The 17,844-nt window shown below is 45.6% G+C and overlaps 1 protein-coding gene across 1 annotated transcript in view; it reads right to left on the bottom strand.

Annotated features, from left to right (window-relative positions):
• The window catches only part of CHRDL2 (chordin like 2), an 89,631-nt gene that overhangs the window by 70,741 nt on the left and 1,046 nt on the right, over positions 1 to 17,844 (bottom strand).

Raw genomic sequence — 17,844 nt, 5'->3', positions numbered from 1 at the left:
CCATATAAGGAATCAGCCTCAGTTTCCTTAACCATAAAATAGGGATAATAATGGTACCTACCTCACAGGGTTGCAAGAATCAAATAAGATAATATGTATGAAGTACTTAGCATTGTATCTGGCACAAAGTAGATACTTAATAAATGTTTGCTTCTCTCCCACCCTTTCCTTCCTCTATTATGTGCTTGGCACTATTTGATGGCTCCAAAGATGAAAAATGAGACCGTTATCTTCCCTCTAACAGGAGAGAAAATCTGTACCCATAAAAATATAAAAAATGAATACAAGGTAATTTCAAAGGGGATAGAGCTCTGGACTGGAGGACCTTGGGGAGTCATTTTCAAGATTGGGTTTACTCATTGGCCATTTGAGAGGTTAGAACAGATCTTCTCTAAAGTCTCTCCTAGGTCTAACATTCTGTATTCTCTTCTTCAGAGTTCTTTCTAGCTCTAAATCATAGCCTTATCCTTGACAACCAAATAAAGACCTCCCAGGGACAAGTAACTCTATCTCCCATTTCACTGGTCATCTCTGATGACTAGAAGGTTTTCCTTTAAACTAAGCCTAAAACTGCCTCTCTCAGGCTCTCTGGGACCAAGCAGAAAAACACTGCCCCTGTTTTATGTGAAGTCATCTGGCCCAACGCTCTCAATTTGCTGATGAGAAAGGCTCTGGTGAGGGGGGAAATGACTTGCCCAAGTTCCCACAGCCAAAGTCACTGAGTCCTGATCCTTATTATTATTATTATCCTTAGTCTCCAATCTCCTAGGCTAGTGGTCTCTTTTACTTGGAACTCCCATGGTCCTTTCTATCTGTTTCTGGCACCTGCTTGGTCCTTCAAATACAGAGTAATGCACCTCCCGGTGCGGTCACTTGTCATTCCACATGTAATGAGACAATCTGTCTCTTTGTCTTTAGTGGGAATTTCGTCTGCTTTTAATGGAGCTTGAATTTATGTAGGTGAATTTAGGGAAGTGTATAAGATCATAGATTTAGAGTTAGAAGGAACCTTAGAGCCCATTTAGTCAAATCCCTTCATTTTACAGGTAAGGAAACTGAGGCCAGATGGATTAAGTGATTTTCCCAAGGTCACAGAGATAGTATGTGACAGAGCCAAGATTCAAACTCAGATCTTCTCACTCCAAATCCATCCCTTTTTTATTTTTGGTAACCAACACCATTGAGGCCTTCATGTCTTCTTAGGCTGGATGATGACTTGTAAGGCATGTTGTAGATGGAATTCTCCTTCAGGTAGGGAGATTCATTGATGCTAACAGCTTTCTAACTTATCTCCCTGCTTTCGTTAATGAAAAGGCATCCATGTACACGAACTCTGAATATCAAGCATGGGCTAAGGAGGATTTTAAGAGACATCTGAAACATGCTTCTACAAAATTTTAAAATGTATTTTTCCCCAACAGGTGCATAAAGTTTTGTTTCTGTTGTTAAAAAAACAAAACAAAGCAAAACACTAGGTTGCATCTACATGCCAGGTATTAGGAACTCAGGGTAAGGGAAATGCCTCCGCCAATGTAGCTTAACACCTTGTCTGCAACTTAAGAGTCTTAGAGAGTTTCCTAAAACACGGAGAGACCAAGTGACTTGTTCAGTCACACAGCCAATCCCTTACAGGCTTCTAAGGGAAGCAAAGGCAAAACGTCGAGGATGTTACAGACGTCCCTGATATCAGGGAGCTCCTATCTCCTGCGGGAGATGAAAAGTAAAGAGACAAAAAATGTACTAAAAAAATAAAGGATGGCTGTTTCAAATACTCCTCTAAACAATCTAGATAACTCGAGGACAGGGAGAGAGAGAGAGAGAGACAGGGAGAACTTTCAAATGAGGAGACCAAGAAAAATGTCAAGAAGGAGCTGAGTCCTGATAGAAACCAGGGACTCTAAGAAGCAAAAATGAGAATATTCCTTTTTTTTTCCTTTTTAAGGTCATTGTTCTCCTTTTTTAATTGTTAATTATATACTCGTTCTTTCCACATAAGAAGGTAAATTCCATGAAAGCAGGGAAACATATATATGTGTGTGTGTGTGTGTGTGTGTGTGTGTGTGTGTGTGTGTCTTGCACACAGTAGGTGCTTCATGAATGTTTGCTGAATTGAATTCTAAGGCCCCTTCCAGCTCTGACAATGCATATTCTAAGGTCATTCAATCAATCAGCAAATATTTATGAAGGGACTAAAATATGCTTTCCAGCGCTGATATTCTCTGTTCTGTGGTCCCTTCCAGCTCTGTTACGTGATGCTCTCAGGTCCTTTGTGGAGGGGGAGGCGGGGGGCTGACCTTCTTTGCTTTCAAGTTCTTCCTAGTTCTAATGCTCCAAGTTCCAAGGACCCTTTAAGCAATGACTTTCCCTGTCCTGTGACTCCACATAGGCCTTCTAAAAGAACCTCTTGCCAGAGTCCTTGGGCCAGAGCAGATGGAATAAGCAGCCTGACTGGACATAGGTTCATACAAAAAGGATCTGGGGTTCATGGGAGCTCAGACTGGTAACTTGATCTTAGGGTTATATAGTCAGTCAATCAACCTTTATTAAGTACCTACCATGTATCAGGCACATCAAAAAAGGCAGTGTTGAGGACGAGGGATGTGATCGGTCCTGCTGTCCCCTGCCATCCCCTGCTCTAATCAAGACCCATCTGGGGTTCTGTGTACAGTGCTGGGGTCACATTTTAGGATGCTCACTGTTAGATTAGATATTAAACAGAAGCAGGCCTAGAGTTAGGAAGACCTGAGTTCAAATCCAGCCTCAGATAGTTACTAGCTGGGAGACCCTGGGTGAGTCACTTAACCATTGTTTTGCCTTGATTTCCTCATCTGTAAAATGGGAATAATGAGAGCGCCTACCTTTTAGGGTTGTTATGAGTATCAAATGAGATAATAATTGTAAAGGGCACACAATAAGAACTATTATTATTTCTATTATTGCTTACGGGAGAGGCCACAATGGTGATGGTCCTGGAAATCATGCCTTAGAATGGAAGGCTTGGGGGAGTCCCTGTCTTCAAGTATGTGAAGGGGTTTCTTGTGGAGGAGGGATTCAACTTACTCTAGCCAGCCCCACACGGCAGAAGGTGGAGAACTGAAGGGAAGGTGCAGAGGGGCAGACCGCAGCGAGAAAAAAAGGACAAACGCATCCAAAACTAAAGCTACTCCAATTCCTCTGCACTGCCTTGGAAGCAGGGAGCTCTGGCAGCTGGCCTGGGAAGTGGAGGGAAGATTCCTGGTTGGATACAAGCTGGAAGAGGCCATCCCCAGGGTTCCTTCAAACCCTGACATTTGGTGCGTTTCTCGGATCTTCATTTAGAACAAGGTGGGATAAAATGCCAGAGCTAGCTAGCTCCTATGGGCTCTTGAGAGCTGGTCGTTAAATTTTCAGTGTGAGCAGTTATTCCTCACTGCAAATCTGGACTTGATTTATTGGTTTGTTAATTGTCTAGACTTAAGAAAGTGATGGAGAAAATGTGAGTAATGCAGATGAAAATTAAAAGCGTGTCATGTGTGCTTTTTTGGGGGACTGCCAGCTGTTAAACATTTACCAGCACACGGCTGAGCATAGGTTTACTAACTCCTAATCCAATGAGCTTTCCACTTCACCATTGTGATCTCCAGCCTAGGTAGGGACAGATTCCACTTGACAAGAGGAAGAACACAACTCCCTTCTGAAATAGACATCGCCTCAATGCTCTCCTGGAAGAGAGGGGGGAAATGGACTTCACTTAAATCTGCCCTCAGACAGTGTGACCTTGGGCAAGTCACCTAGCCCCATTTGGCTAGCCCTTGCCCTTCTGTCTTAGAGTTGTTACTAGGATAGAAAGGAAGGATTTTTTAAAAATGAATTTCACTTGAACATCCCAAGTAACGGAGATCTCATGACCTCTTTAAGGCAGACCATTGTATTGTGTGTGTGAGAGAGATAGCGTTCTCTTTGTCTCTGTTTCCATCTCTCGGTCTGTCTGTCCGTCTTTGTTTCTATCCCTTTCTGTCTTTAATAACTGGGAAGTCCTTCCCTATATCCCCACACTTGAAGGTAGCTTTTCTCCCTTCCTTTTATCAATTTCCTCAAATGTTGCCTATTACATCCTATCCAGGTGCTCTCATCCTATGAGTTTAATCTGAGTCCTCCCATAAATGGGTGGTGGTGGTAGGGGCCCAGAATTCCTCCAGATCTTTTGATCTTGCACAAATATCAATGATGCACTTCCCCAGATTGAGCTCAAACTGGCCTCTTTAAATTCTAGTTCTGTCCTGGGGCACAAAAACAGACTCCTACAATGTCCGTTGAGGAAAAGATTTTAGAGGTCCTCCAATCCAGCTCCCTTATTTTACACAAGGGGAAAATGAGGGGAAATGACTTGTCCTAGTGCTCAAGTTTCCCAACAGCCAACCCCATGTTGGAACCGCAGAAAACTCAAGATAGCAAGGTCCTAGGAGTTCATCTCAATCTTCCCCACCCTTTACTATTATAGATTTTCTCTCAGCTGATGACAGACATAGTTCTTTTTTTTTTTTTATAACCCTTACCTTCCATCTTAGAATCAATACTGTGTATTGGCTCCAAGAGAAAAGAGTGGTAAGGGCTAGGCAATGGGGGTTAAGTGACTTGCCCAGGGTCACACAGCTGGGAAGTGTCTGAGGCCAGATTTGAACCTAGGATCTCTAAGCCTGGCTCTCAATCCACTGACTCACCCAGCTGCCCCTACAGACATGGTTCTATGGAAAGAATGCTAGATTTGGAGACAGAGGGTCTGGGTTCACATCTTGACTCTGCCCCTTATAAACTAGGCTACTTAGCTCTTTGGGGGGATGATTTTTCTCACCTCTAAAATGAGAGAGTCAGACATATGGATGGACCTATCTACCTCTAAATCAATGATCTCTCATTTGGGCTTGGGGCAAGGAAACAAGCATGCATTAAGTGCCTACTGTGTGCTAGGCATCACACTAAACAATTGACACATTATTTATAAACTATGAAAATGATCTTTCTTCCCTCAAGTTTTCCTGAACCATTGTGTCTGAGTCTCTCCTCTGCCACCAGTATTATACTTATCTCTGTATCTATAACTTGTCCCCTCTTTAAGAGCTCATTTTTTTGACATGGAGAACCCAGTGAAACTGCTCACTGGCTACGAGAGGTGGGTGGGAAAGAACATGATTCAGGTAACTATAGAAAAATCTTCTAAATTAATTAATTAATTAAATGAACTTTAAAAATAACATGATAAAATAAAATAATAAAAAAGAGGTTGTTTTATCTCTTTTTTTTTGTATCTCATATTACATAATAGTTTTCTCTTCAGCACCTCATACTTAGTTAGGAGCCCCTGATAAATGGTTGTTAAATTGAACAGGAAAATGGCGGGACTTGCCCAAGGTCACGCACAAACACACTAGGAAGCCATGGAGCTGGGACTCCAACTCCTGCTCATTTCAAGTCCAAATCCAGCGTTCTTTCCACTAGCAAGCTCACATTTGCTCCTGGCCAGCCCTTCGGAGATCCGGAGACAGCGTAATCTGTCCACCCTCGAGCCCATTTCCTTCTGGACAATCGAGGGGACTCGCAGGTTCACCCGTTGGGCCCATGGGAGGAGGCCCAGGGAGAAGCAGTGGATCCTGTTTCCAGTGAGGCTGTATCAAATTTGCTGTGTTTATCTCTGCCCGGCTGCTGGCAGGGAAGGGGCCGCCTGCTGGGCCTGAGGTTCACATGTTTAAAGCCAGACCAACTCTCTAAGGAGTGAATAATGTCTTTATTTCTCTGGGCCTTCCCCCTTTGGGCAGGGGGGGGTAGAGGAGGGAGCTGTTGCAACACAGCAGAGGACTCAGCCTGGGCCTGAAGGAACACAGTCCCACCTTCGTCTGGGGCGGCCCCTGCTCGGCCCAAGGCCTCTGCCCCTGCTGCCAACTGGCATGGCCCCCTTGACCGGACCCCCCCCCCCCACTCCTCACTCCTCCTTCGTAAAAGGGAAGACAGAGAGAGTGCCTCAGCCATTGCCCAAGCTGGGACACCCCCACCCCTGGGGGTGGGGAGGAGGGAAAGAACTAGTAGAAACAGAGAAAGGAGGTGGGGCTGGGGGGGACCAGCCTCCCCTGGGGAGGCCTCACTCCACTGCCACAATCTTTGTCTCCCTCTTCCCCTCTCCCCAAGCTGTCTAAGCAGGAAAGCATTGGGGGGGGGCAGGGAGAAAGGAGGACCCAGGGCTACCTCCCTCGCCAAAGAAACCAGTGATCCATGATGGTGCCAAGGCTGGGAGGGGGAGAGGAAGGTTAACCGACTGGGCAGGATGTCTTCAAGGGTCCCCTGGCATTAGGATTAACACACCCTAATTCTCTTGTGAGTTTATCTCAGCACACACATCTATAAAACACATAATAATACAATTTAAAGTACATCAGAGAAATGGAAACGGAGTTTTTAGTTCACTTAGAGGTGGGGGAAGGATTGGAGTCACCAGTACAGAATCGAGAAGTTTTCTGGAAGAGACACCATTTGAATATGGCTCTAAAGGCAGAAAAATAATTAAACAGTCCAAAGGTGAGGATGAGGCAGGTTCAAGCAGAGGGAACAGCAAGAGCAAAGAAATGGAGATAGTAACTTGCAGTACTCCAGTTTGCTTCGAAGAACTCAGTTATGGGTGGCCCTCTTAGATGCTTGCCTTTCAGAAGACGAGGATAGGGGCATCTATAAGAGACACGTTGGTGTAGGGAGAAAAACCAGAAACGGCACACTTGGGTTCTAGTCTTGGCTTTTGCTGCTCGACATTGGAGAAATCACTCTTTTCTCTGGGTATGTTGTATGAGGGACTTCGTGGTCTCTAATAGTCTGCCTCTAGGAAATCCTCACTCCCTTCAAGGCTGAGCTCAAATGTCACCTCCTCCATGATGGGAGAATCTTTTTATAAATGAGCGCTCCCCTCCCCACACATGCCCAAATTATTTTGCGTGTCTTTTACATATGTTTTATAATAATGTATTTGGGTACATGTTGTTTCTCCCAGTACAATTTAAGCTCCTGGTGCAAAGACTATTTGATTTTTGTCTTAGTATCTTTGCCTAGCACAGAATAGGAAGAAGGAAGGAAGGAAAGAAGGAGAGGGGAAGAAGGGAGCAAGCATTTATTATCTTCTCTATGCCACATGTTGCATTAAGCACTCTACAATATGATCATTTGATCCTCACAATAACCCTCATTTCCTCTTATTCTCTCTTCTTTCTTTCCTTAATTTTTACTCTTCCTTCTTTTTATTTCTCCATCTCCCCTTCTTATTCTCTTATGTCTTCATCTCCTATTGTACCATCTCCTCTTCCTCCTCCATCTCTCCTTCCTGTTTCTTCCATTTCTTCTTCTTCCTTTTATATAATTTTCTTCTCTTTTTTCACCTATTTTTTCATCTTTCATCTTCCTCTCTACTTCCATCTTTACCTTATCTCCTTCCTCTTCCTCTCTTTCTTCACCTTCTTTCATCTTTCTCTCCACTTCCTCCAGCCTCACTTTATCTCCCTCCTCCCCTTCTACCTCTTTTTCTTTATCCCTTCCATTTCCCTCTGGGCTTCCTCTAGTCTCACCTTATCTCCCTCTTCCTCCTCTTCCTTTTCTTTGCCTACTTTCATTTTCCCACTTCCTCTGGTCTTACTTCATCTCCCTCCTCCTCCTCTTCTCTTCACCTCACTTCATCTTCTTCTATACTTCTATGCTCACTTTATCTTCTCCTCCTCTTCTCCTAAGCCATGAAGGATTTGGGGCAAAATATTATAGTGGTGATACCACCTTCCATATCTTTCTCCCTTGAAGGCAAATGAAGTACTTTCCTCAAAAAAGTCCAATCAGGGAGGCAGTAAATATAGTATCCCCACTTTACATCAAATAAGCTACTTATTTATCATGACCTCACCCAAAAGATTCACTCCCCCACACCCTGCTGAACAAAGTTATAACCTTCCACATAGTGCTATTTTTTCACTGAGAGTAGAGTCCAACTAGTACATTTGGGTGGCTCTGTCCCCACCTGAACCATTGGATTTAAAGCTAGAAGGGCCTTTAGAGACTATCTATGCATCGCATTGGAAAGAGAATGGTCCTAGAAAGGTGAAGTGACTTGCCTTGCCAAATGATGTTAATTAGAAGTCTGGTCTTCTGGCTCAAAATCTAGCACTCTTCCCAGCACACCCACGTTCTCATACCCACTCCTTCAAGTTTCAGCCTTAGTTCATCTCCTCTGGGAGATCACCCTGAAAACACAGCCAACCATCCTTCCCTTCTCTGATGCTCTTGAGTTTTTACTGTGTAATGAGCACAATGTCATGGACTATACTGTCCTGCCTCCTTAGCCACACTGGGAGGAAGCTCCCTGATGACAAAGGCAGTTTCTTCCTTCCCCTGACTATACCACAACCTAGTGTCAGCATGGTTCTATTAAAAGGAAACTCAGGCTAAGGACAGAAACAGGAATGAAGAGATTCAGTTTAAGAAGGAAATTCACTGCCATTCAGACGGTCCTAAGCAGAACTAGATTACACTGGAAAGGCTATGTACCTTCTGTCTTCTGAGGTCCCCCTCCAACTCCCATGATCCTATCCTATTTTCTCATTATTTTTCTCTCTGCCACCTTTTCCATTGCCTTCCAGTATCTTCTCTTGCTCTTCCCTTTTCTTCACATCTCCCACTGCACTTTACCCCTTTCCTCTCCCGGTATCTCTGCTCACTTTCTGTTTCCACTCTTTGTTTCTCCCCATTCTTGCTCCTCTCCTTTTTATTTATCTCCTCCTCCATTCTTTCCTCCCCATTCTCCTCTCTTCTGTGCTTATTTATTAGTTCTCTTCTTCCTTTCCAGTCCCCAATCTCTCTCTACCTTCTTTTTCTTTCTCTGTCCTCATTCCTTCTCTTACTCTCTTCCTCCCCTTTCCAGCAGTCATTCCAACCTTCCTCTCCTAGACCCTTTTCCTCTTACCTTACTTCTCTCTCTATTTTTCCCTCTTTTTCTCCCCCATACTTCTTCCCTTCTCTCTACTCTTTTTCACCTTCTCTTCTCTTTGCCCCCACCTCACAAAACCTCATATAGATAGAGGTCATCTAGTCCCAGTCAAATCTGAGCAAGAATTCCCTCTGTAGCAGTCTCCCCCCCGCCCAAGATGACTTCCCCTCTCCTCATTGCTCCTCTTCCCTCTCTCCTTCCTTCTATCTCTCTCTCTCTCTCTCTCTCTCTCTCTCTCTCTCTCTCTCTCTCTCTCTCTCTCTCTCTCTCTCTCTCTCTCTCTCTTTCTCTCTCTCTCTCTCTCTCTGTCTCTCTGTCTCTTCTCTCTCTCTCTCTGTCCCTGTCTCTCTTTCTCTCTCTCTCCCTTTTCCCTCCACCTTTCCCTAACAAAGCTACAAAAGCAGCCTGACAAATGTCTTCCAGGCACTCACAATAGAGTTCCACCAGGGTCCTTAGAAGACAGAGTGTCAAAGCTAGATAGAGGATGTTAGTAAATTCCTACAAGCAGAGCCGAGCACTGATGCTAGTCTTTGGGTCAATGGGGGATTGTTGGCAGGAAGCCTCTCCTCTCATTCTCTTGAGACTGGGAGGGCTTGAAATCACCTTTAATGATTCAGGTGAATCCTTACTAGCATGTTCCCTTACTAGGACATAGAAAAGAAGGAAAGACCATTGAAGCAAGCACCTTTTTGTGGGTAGTTGTGGATATGGGTCCATTTCTCAGTTGTGGAGACTGGTTTGGGTGGGGTCCTTCCTGCTGAGAAGGGGATGGCTGGGATGATCTCTGGCCTTATCTTCCTGGCCCTCTGGGTGGCAGCCCCCCTCCTTTTCCTGGGCTGAAGGCACCCCCTCCACACACACACACAAGAGGCAGCCCTTCTCCAGCTAGCCCAGGCGGGCGCCAGTGCGGCTGGCTGGGGGAACTTGAGAGCCCAGGCAGCTGGGAACAGGTGCAACAGCTGGAACAGCTGGCGCCTGCTCCGCACATTTTGGAGAGTGTGTAACGGAGACCTCTACTGGCCAGAGAAAAGAGAGGCCTGAGAAGGACAGCTGGGGAAGTCAGGCTTTCAGTGGAGAGATTTCTAAGACCTAGCCAGCTCCACACCTACCCAAATGCTTCCTGAATACATCTGGAGACTGAGGTGGGTCAGCTATTCGTGCTGTCCCCAGGAAGCCTAGGGGAGTGGGACAGCAGGGCAGAAATTGGGTTCTCTGCCTCCTCCTCTCCACTGAGATTTCTCTTCTCCTCTCTCCTTCCATCCTGTCCAGGGTTGTACTGTATCCTCTGCCCTATCCCTCTCTGAGCTTCAGCCCACCAGCTGTCACCTGGTTTCCCTGCTCCACCCCACCTCCCAGGGACCAGTAATATTTCCATGGTCCTGCAATCTCACCAATGTGGGTATTCCCTTCAACCAGACATGCCCTTGCATCCTGTTTGACTCTTGACCACAAGTATGCCTCAAAATACTGGGATCTCCTGCACATTCTTCTCATGCTGGGAGAGGAATACCAGTGGGGCATATGGACTGTCCATCTATCCATTGTCCCTCATTTTTTTCCAGGCATACATTCCTCTGACATCCTTTGTATAATTCCTGTTTACTCCCCATCATGGGCTTCTCCATTGCCTTTTGGAAGACTCTTTGGGGTATGTTCTATGTGTAGACCTCTAACAACATCCTAAGTAAAATGCTGGTATTAAAAACAAAGATGGGATCACTTGATTTATAAAAGGGGAAACTGAGACCCAGAGAAGGGAAGCGATGTCTCCGCTGGGTCTCACATCTGGTGAGTGGCAGAGCTGCTGCTGGATGTGGGTCTCCCCATACTATGGAGTTTGGGTCTTGCCAATGTAGCTGCCTATGGTGTGATCTGGTGCCCCACGCCAATCCAGTCCATAAATGTATCTCCCCAAGCCTCTCACTATTGCTTAAAATGCCTTTAGGAGAAGGCAAAAGCTGTTTTTTCACAGGGAGGGCTAGGATTGCAATATCTGAGCCCCCTGGAGGAGAGGGAAACCAGTAACTGGCATTCACACCACAGTGTCCAAAAGGGACATGAGATCTCCATGCAAGATACACTCCCTGGGTTCCCTGTGGAGATGGGGGTGGGGAGAAAAGATGCCAGATTGGGGAGCAAGGGCACAGTATTCGTGCTAAGGTGGGAATGAATGGGAGAGAGAGGAACAGGGAAAATGAAGTTTTTAGGCTAGATGCTAGGAAAGCTTAAAATCACTTGTTAGTCTCACTTAATAATATCACCCTCTCTTTCCCAGATCCTTTGATAGTCACAGAGAGAATCTCAGAGTTGGAAGGGGCCTCACCTGTCCCTTGGTCCAATCCGTACCTAAATGGGAATGTCTACAACATTACTGACAAGAGTTTTCTAGTTACCACTCAAAGCCCTCCCGAGGCAGCTTCCTAAATATTTCCTTCTCCAGCATAAACATCCCCTCTTCCTTCGAGGAACAGCCTCCAAGATGGCCCCATCCAAGGCTCAGTGAGCTTTCAGGTCCTTTACACACTTCACGAGGAGGGACCCACTCCAGGGGCGGGGGGAGGCTAACTGAAGTTTCCTCTCCAGCCATGTCTTCTTCTACAAGCTTCCTTCGCTCTGCTCAAGGCAAAGAACATTCTAATAAAAATGATTTAAAGGAGAGGTGAAACTTGAGTGGAGCCTTGAAGGCAGGGAAGGTGGACTTGAGAAATCCCTGTTCTGGTTCAGCTTTCGCCACTGATCTGAATAATGAACTTAGGCAAGTCCCTCTCCCCAAATGGGTCTCGGTTTCCCCAACTCAGCCATCAGTGTTACTTGTGCTCCAAGCTGTCTCTCCTGCAGCAGTGCTGGGATGCACTGACCCAGTCAATGAGCCACCATTAAGTACTTGCTATATACCAGGCATTAGGTCAAGTGCTGGGGACAGAGAAAGGCAAAAGCCAGGACCCTTCCTCCTAGGAGCCCGTATTCCAATGAGGGAGACAGCGTTCACGATCCCCTGCTTGATTCTGCAGGGTGACCATCCACACGTTGGTAAGACCCTTGATGTGATGAGGGGATTGGCCGCAGTCTGGGGGAGGGGGAAGAGGATCCAGGATCAGAGTTTGGTCTGGGACTGGAGTAAAGGATCCATCTGTGAGATGACAGAGAGGAGTGGTTTTCTTCCCACCATTCTAACCAGGGATTGGAAGGGAACTCAAGAAAACCTAGCTGAAGCGCTCTCACACCCACAACATAACATTCTTTTTTTTTTTTTTAAATTTAAACCCTTACCTTCCGTCTTAGAGCCAATACTGTGTATTGGTTCCAAGGCAGAAGAGTGGTAAGGGCTAGGCAATGGGGGTTAAGTGACTTGCCCAGGGTCACACAGCTAGGAAGTGTCTGAGGCCAGATACAACATAACATTCTTGACCATGCGTTGCTATCAAATCTGAAAGGTTTAGGAGACCTATAAATGAAGTGGCACCAGATGGCTTTCTACGAGACCTAGAAGGACCCTTAGAGAACATCATGGTTGCTACCCTCATTTTACAGAGGAGCAGACTGAGAGGTGAAGGGCTAACCCAAGAACACATACAAGTCGACTGGCTCCAAGTCAGGGGTTCTTTCCACTACAACCATGTATTAAGAGTATTGAGGAAAGGGGGTGGATAGAACTAGGAGACTCAGTGTATGGAGAGCCAGGACTAGGGAGGGGAGGTTCTGGGTTCAAATCTGACCTCTCTTCTGCTTTAGAACCAATACACAGTATTGATTCTAAGACAGAAGATAAGGGGTAAAAAAAAGAGTATTAAAGGTCTTTATTGAAGATTAGTGAATTAAAACAATTCCTTGACTTCCAAAAAGGTTTTCCATATTCCACCAGACTATCTTTTCCCTCCATGAGAACAGGAACCTTGTCTTACTTATACTTCGTGTCTCCTCTAGGCTCTGAACACAATGAGCACTTCATAGGTTTATGTAGAATTAATTGAACTGGAATTGAATCCAATCCCTGACCTGTCTTGCCACATCACCCGTACCCATGTTACAAATGGAAAGACTGATGCACTTATGATCACCCAATCCTTCTCACTCAATTGAACCCAGGGAGAATGAGGCAATGAGACTAAGAGGCAAGAGCTCCGGGTTCTAGTCCCACTGCTGTCCTGTATAACTTGGGATCAAAGGTTGAGCCTCTCTGAGTCTCAGTTTCTCCACAGAGGGAGATAAATGTAATTAGCATCTTGTATCAATGGCACCCTACAACAATGCACTCTCTACAAACAAAGGCCAATATGCTGATGTAAAGTAGTTGTCAGCTTAAGTCATGGGACCTTAAAGGGCAGAGGAAAAGCCTTCCTGCCCAATATTATGCCCACAACCAGCCTGGCAAACCATGCCTGAAATTTCACCACTAGGGTTTTACTTATTTGAATTTTATTGGACTTACAAGTCTTAGAAGGACCTTAGAAAATAGAATGAATGTCAGAGATGGAAAGAACTTTAGAACACAGAATATTAGAATTGAGAGGAACCTTAGAAGACAATGTTAGAACAAGAGACCTTAGAACACTGGAATGTTAGAAGAGTAAATATAAGAGTTGAACAGGATCTCTCATTTAACAGTTGGGAGAGGGTGGTCCAAAGTAGAGAAGGGGAAGTGATCTGTCTAAGATAAAATCGCTAAGATTAGAACTCAGGCCTCCCGATTCCTAGTTCAGGGCTCTCTCTCTCCTATGCAATATTGCCAGATAATTAAATTATAGAGAATGCTACAGTTTTCTGAAATGAGGGGACAAAAAAAGAGGAGGCCCTAAATTATGGTGGAGGATATGAGATAGGGAAGGTTTCATAGGAGAGGTGAGACTTGAGCTGAGCCTTGAAGGGAGGGAAGTGACTAAAGAAATCTCTGTTCTGGTTTATTTTTGCCACTGATCTGAATAATGAACTTAGGCAAGTCAATCTCCTTAAATGGGTCTCAGTTTCCCCATATACAAAATGAGAGATGATTGATCCTGAAGGTCCCTTTCAGTTCTAACATTCTAAGTGCCAGATATGTCACCATTGGGTAGGTAGAGAGGAGAGAAGAAAGGACATCTCAGGATGGGCATTTCCTAAGGGAGTATAAATGGTGTATAAGGCCAAGCCAGGGAATATCTCAGTGCTAGTACCCAGCTTGCCCCAAACCTCTGGCTTAAAACTAACTTTATGAAAGAAAGACAGGTCCATGTGACCAGTCCATGATAAGTCTCTCTATGTGTGTTTCTCTCTGTCTCTACCTCTATCTCTCTCTCTCTCTTTCTCTGTCTCTCTCCCTCTCCCTCTCCCTCTCCCTCCCTCCCTCTTTCTCTCTCTCTCTCTCTCTCTCTCTCTCTCTCTCTCTCTCTCTCTCTCTCTCTCTCTCTCTCTCTCTCTCTTTTCTGCCTCTTTCTCTCTCTGTCTCTGTCTCTCTTTCACGTCTCTCTCAACAAGGCTCTTTTAAGGAACAAAGGACACATGCCAAGAGAAAGCCTAAAAGTTTCGAGAAGTTGCCTAGACCAGCCCTCTTGCCTCTAGGCCAATCACCATAAAGTCATAGATCATAGATTTAGAGCTAAAAGAGACCTCAAAGGTCCAGCCCCACATTTAAAGATGAGGAAACTTAGCTCCAAGGAAGTGAACTGACTTCCCATAGTCACACAGATATTTAAATATTAGCTGATGAATTTGAACCCAAGTCTTCTACAAATCCTCTCTTTTCCACTGCGTAATTACTTTATTTTCTAATGAAAATGTTTTTTAGTCTCCAATTCTTTCATTTTTTTCAGGCAAGAGGCCTAAAGAGGTAGTGTGACTTCATTGACAACTCTGCAGCTGAAATGCTTTAGATTTTAATCTATCTCATTTGGTTTTAATTCCATCAAATAAAAGTTGTGGATTTTATCTCTATTTTACATTAGGCTCAGAGTTGTTAAATGACCTGTCCCAAAATCATACAGCTAAGTATCTGAGGCAGGAGTCAAACCTAAGCCCTCTTGACTTCAAGTCCGCTATCCACAAAGCCAACACGGCCTCTCTAGCATGTCTAAAATAACATAGGTAGTGTTACCCAGGTAAGCAATGGTAGGGTCCAACCAGAGATTCTTCAGCCCTGCTCCTCAACTTTTCCTGGTTCTGACCTCTTTTCCCCACTTCAGAAAGTCAGAAAGTCCTTCTTCGGGCTAGCCTGGGTCCCTCCTACTCATATTCACACCTCATTCATCTATGAACCTTTTTATTTTCTTTTTGGCCAACTGCTTGCCTTGGATAGATGTGGGGGAACTGTGATCTAGAGCAAGCAGAACCTCTGTCCAATTCAGTTTAATTTCTCTTGGATCCCAAGATTAGATTATTGGAAAGGACTTTAGGGATCGTTACCTAAACCTCCCTCATCTTACAGGTGTGGAAACAGGTATAGGGAGCTAAATAGCTTGCCTAAGATCATAGAAGTGATAAGTAGCCAATCCTTGAATACAAATCCTTTGATTCAACCTTGCATGCTCTTTCTTTCACTAGAAACAGTGGTCTTTCTCTTCTCCAGCACAAACTGACCCCTACAATCATGTCCCCAGTGCCTCCAAACTCATCCTTCAGTCTTACTTCTGTATTCTAGAATGCCCCTCTTTTGTGCTCTCCACACCAGACCACTTGGGTTCAAGTCCCAGCTAGACTACTACCTACCTGTGGGATATTGGATAAGTCAATGAGCTTTATTTTCTTCATCTGTAAAATGGGGCTAATAATAATAATATATTATTTTTCACCTGCTGTTTTGAAAAAGTGCTTTGTAAACATTAAAGTGCTAAGTAAACATTACTATTACTGTATCTAATTTTTATCTATCAGAGCCCAGGATTCTGTTCCACTTCTTCCAGGAAGCCTTCCTTTATCAACTAAGCCTGGAGAGGGCTTTCCTTTTGCTAAATTCCAATGGTACTTTCTTTAATCCTGTCCAGACTATCTCCCTGTCTCTGAGCCTTGATGTGGTTCTCTGAGACAATGATCTCTCCCCTTACTTTGATAACCATACCCATATCACCCCCCTCTGTCTCTGTCTGCCTGTCTCTCACACATGCTCCTATTCAGTTAGATTTCCCCCTTCTCCCAGGTGACAAAACAGAGGTCAGACAGTGAATCCTGATGTCTCTCCATCTTTTGTCTTTGAAAGTATCAGGGCTGAATGGGATACCCCACAGCCCAGGCTACTTTCCCAGCACCCAAGCCTCTTCTCTTCATTCCATACCCCTCTTTTACTCACGGGTCCGGGGGTGGCTGTCCGAGGGAACCAGAGAAGGACAAATCCCAGCAAGGAAGAGAGGACTCTGACTTCAGGAAACCATTCTTCCACCTCCAGCCCCCTGGGCAGAGCTGAAAGAGTAGGAAAGAGCAAGAGCTGGCCAGGAACACGAGGAGGTGAAGGGGGGTGGGGTGGGGATGGACGAGAGACAGAGACACACAGAGAGACAGAGACTGGAGAAATAGAAGAGTGGGAGAAAGAAGCAAGAGAAAAAAGAGGCAGATAGGAGGAAAGAGGGAATGAGTCAGAAGACAGCTACAAGGGAAGAGATCGCCCCCTCCCCAAAAAGAGAGGAGCAGAGAGAAACAGACTAGGAGGATCTCCGAGGTCCCTTCGAGTTCATAAATTCTGACATGGAAAGAGGGAGAGAGAGAGAGAGAGAGAGAGAGAGGAGAGAGAGAGAGAGAGAGAGAGAGAGAGAGAGAGAGAGAATCCAAGAAGTGTGGGAGAGGAGAAAAGGGGGATAGAGAAAAAGGAAGAAATATGCCGGCAAGAAGAGACGGTAAAAAGAGGAGAGGGAGAGGGAGAGAGAGAAAAAGAGAGAGACGAAAAAGTGAGAAAGAAAGGAAAGAGACTTTAATTGATTTCTCAGGTCCCTTCTGGTCTCAAGAATAAGTAAGACTTAGATGGTCTCTAAGGACTCTACCTTAGATCCACGGGGGAGAGAGTGACAGGGGAGCCCCCGGGTGGGGGGAGCTCTCAGGAGGAGAGATGGAAAGATAAGGGGAGAGATGGAGGGAAAGAGAGATGAGGAAAGGAGAGAAGAGAAAAGAAGGCAGAGGAGAGAGCGAGCAAAAGAAAGGGAGAGGGAGCACACACACACACACAGGGAGGAGAGGAACAGAGAGAAGGAGGATATTGTCCTAAGCAGGGGAGCTCTCGGCGAGCCGGGCAGAGCTGCTGCAGCGGCGGCGGCGGCGGCGGCGGCTACAGCGGGAGCTCGGAGCGCGCACGGAGTCCGCCTGCCAAGGGCAGCCGGCGCGGGGCTCGGCCTCATTTGTACCTTGCCGCGGGGAGCTCCCCTCCCGGCCGCCTGGCGCGATCTCAGCTCAGGCGCCTCCTTCAGGGAAAGCGAAGAAACTCTGGGGACTGGTCGCCCGCAAACCCGGCCCCCTGAGCGTGCGTGTGTGTGAGAGTGTGTGCGCGCGAGTGTGTGTGTGTGTGTGTGTGTGTGTGTGTGTGTGTGTGTGTGTGTGAGACTGTGTGTGTAAGACTATGTGTAGTGACAGCGGGGCGCCCCAGCCCCACAGAGGCTAACCCTTTCTTACCCATGCCCGGGAGAAAGGGGAGGAAGGAAGGACCTCAAGGAAGCTTAACCCATAATCAAGCTAGAGGGGTGACCCCCAATTGGACAACTAACTAGTAGACAGTAGACCACTAGACAGTCTAGTAGAAATGCCTGCTGGAGAAAGTTGGGAGGGATGTCCTCGGGGCACAGTTGATGGGTTGACTAGTTTTGCTGAACTAAAAGGTCGTTCGTTCTTCTTTTTCTTTTTCTTTCTTCTTCCTTTTCTCCCATCATCTCTCTTTCTCTTTTTTCCTTTCTTTCACTCTTTTCCTTCCTTCC

The sequence above is a fragment of the Monodelphis domestica genome, chromosome 4 (genome assembly GCF_027887165.1).
Source record: "Monodelphis domestica isolate mMonDom1 chromosome 4, mMonDom1.pri, whole genome shotgun sequence".
Classification (NCBI taxonomy): domain Eukaryota; kingdom Metazoa; phylum Chordata; class Mammalia; order Didelphimorphia; family Didelphidae; genus Monodelphis; species Monodelphis domestica.
This window is presented reverse-complemented; position numbering and strand designations above follow the sequence as displayed.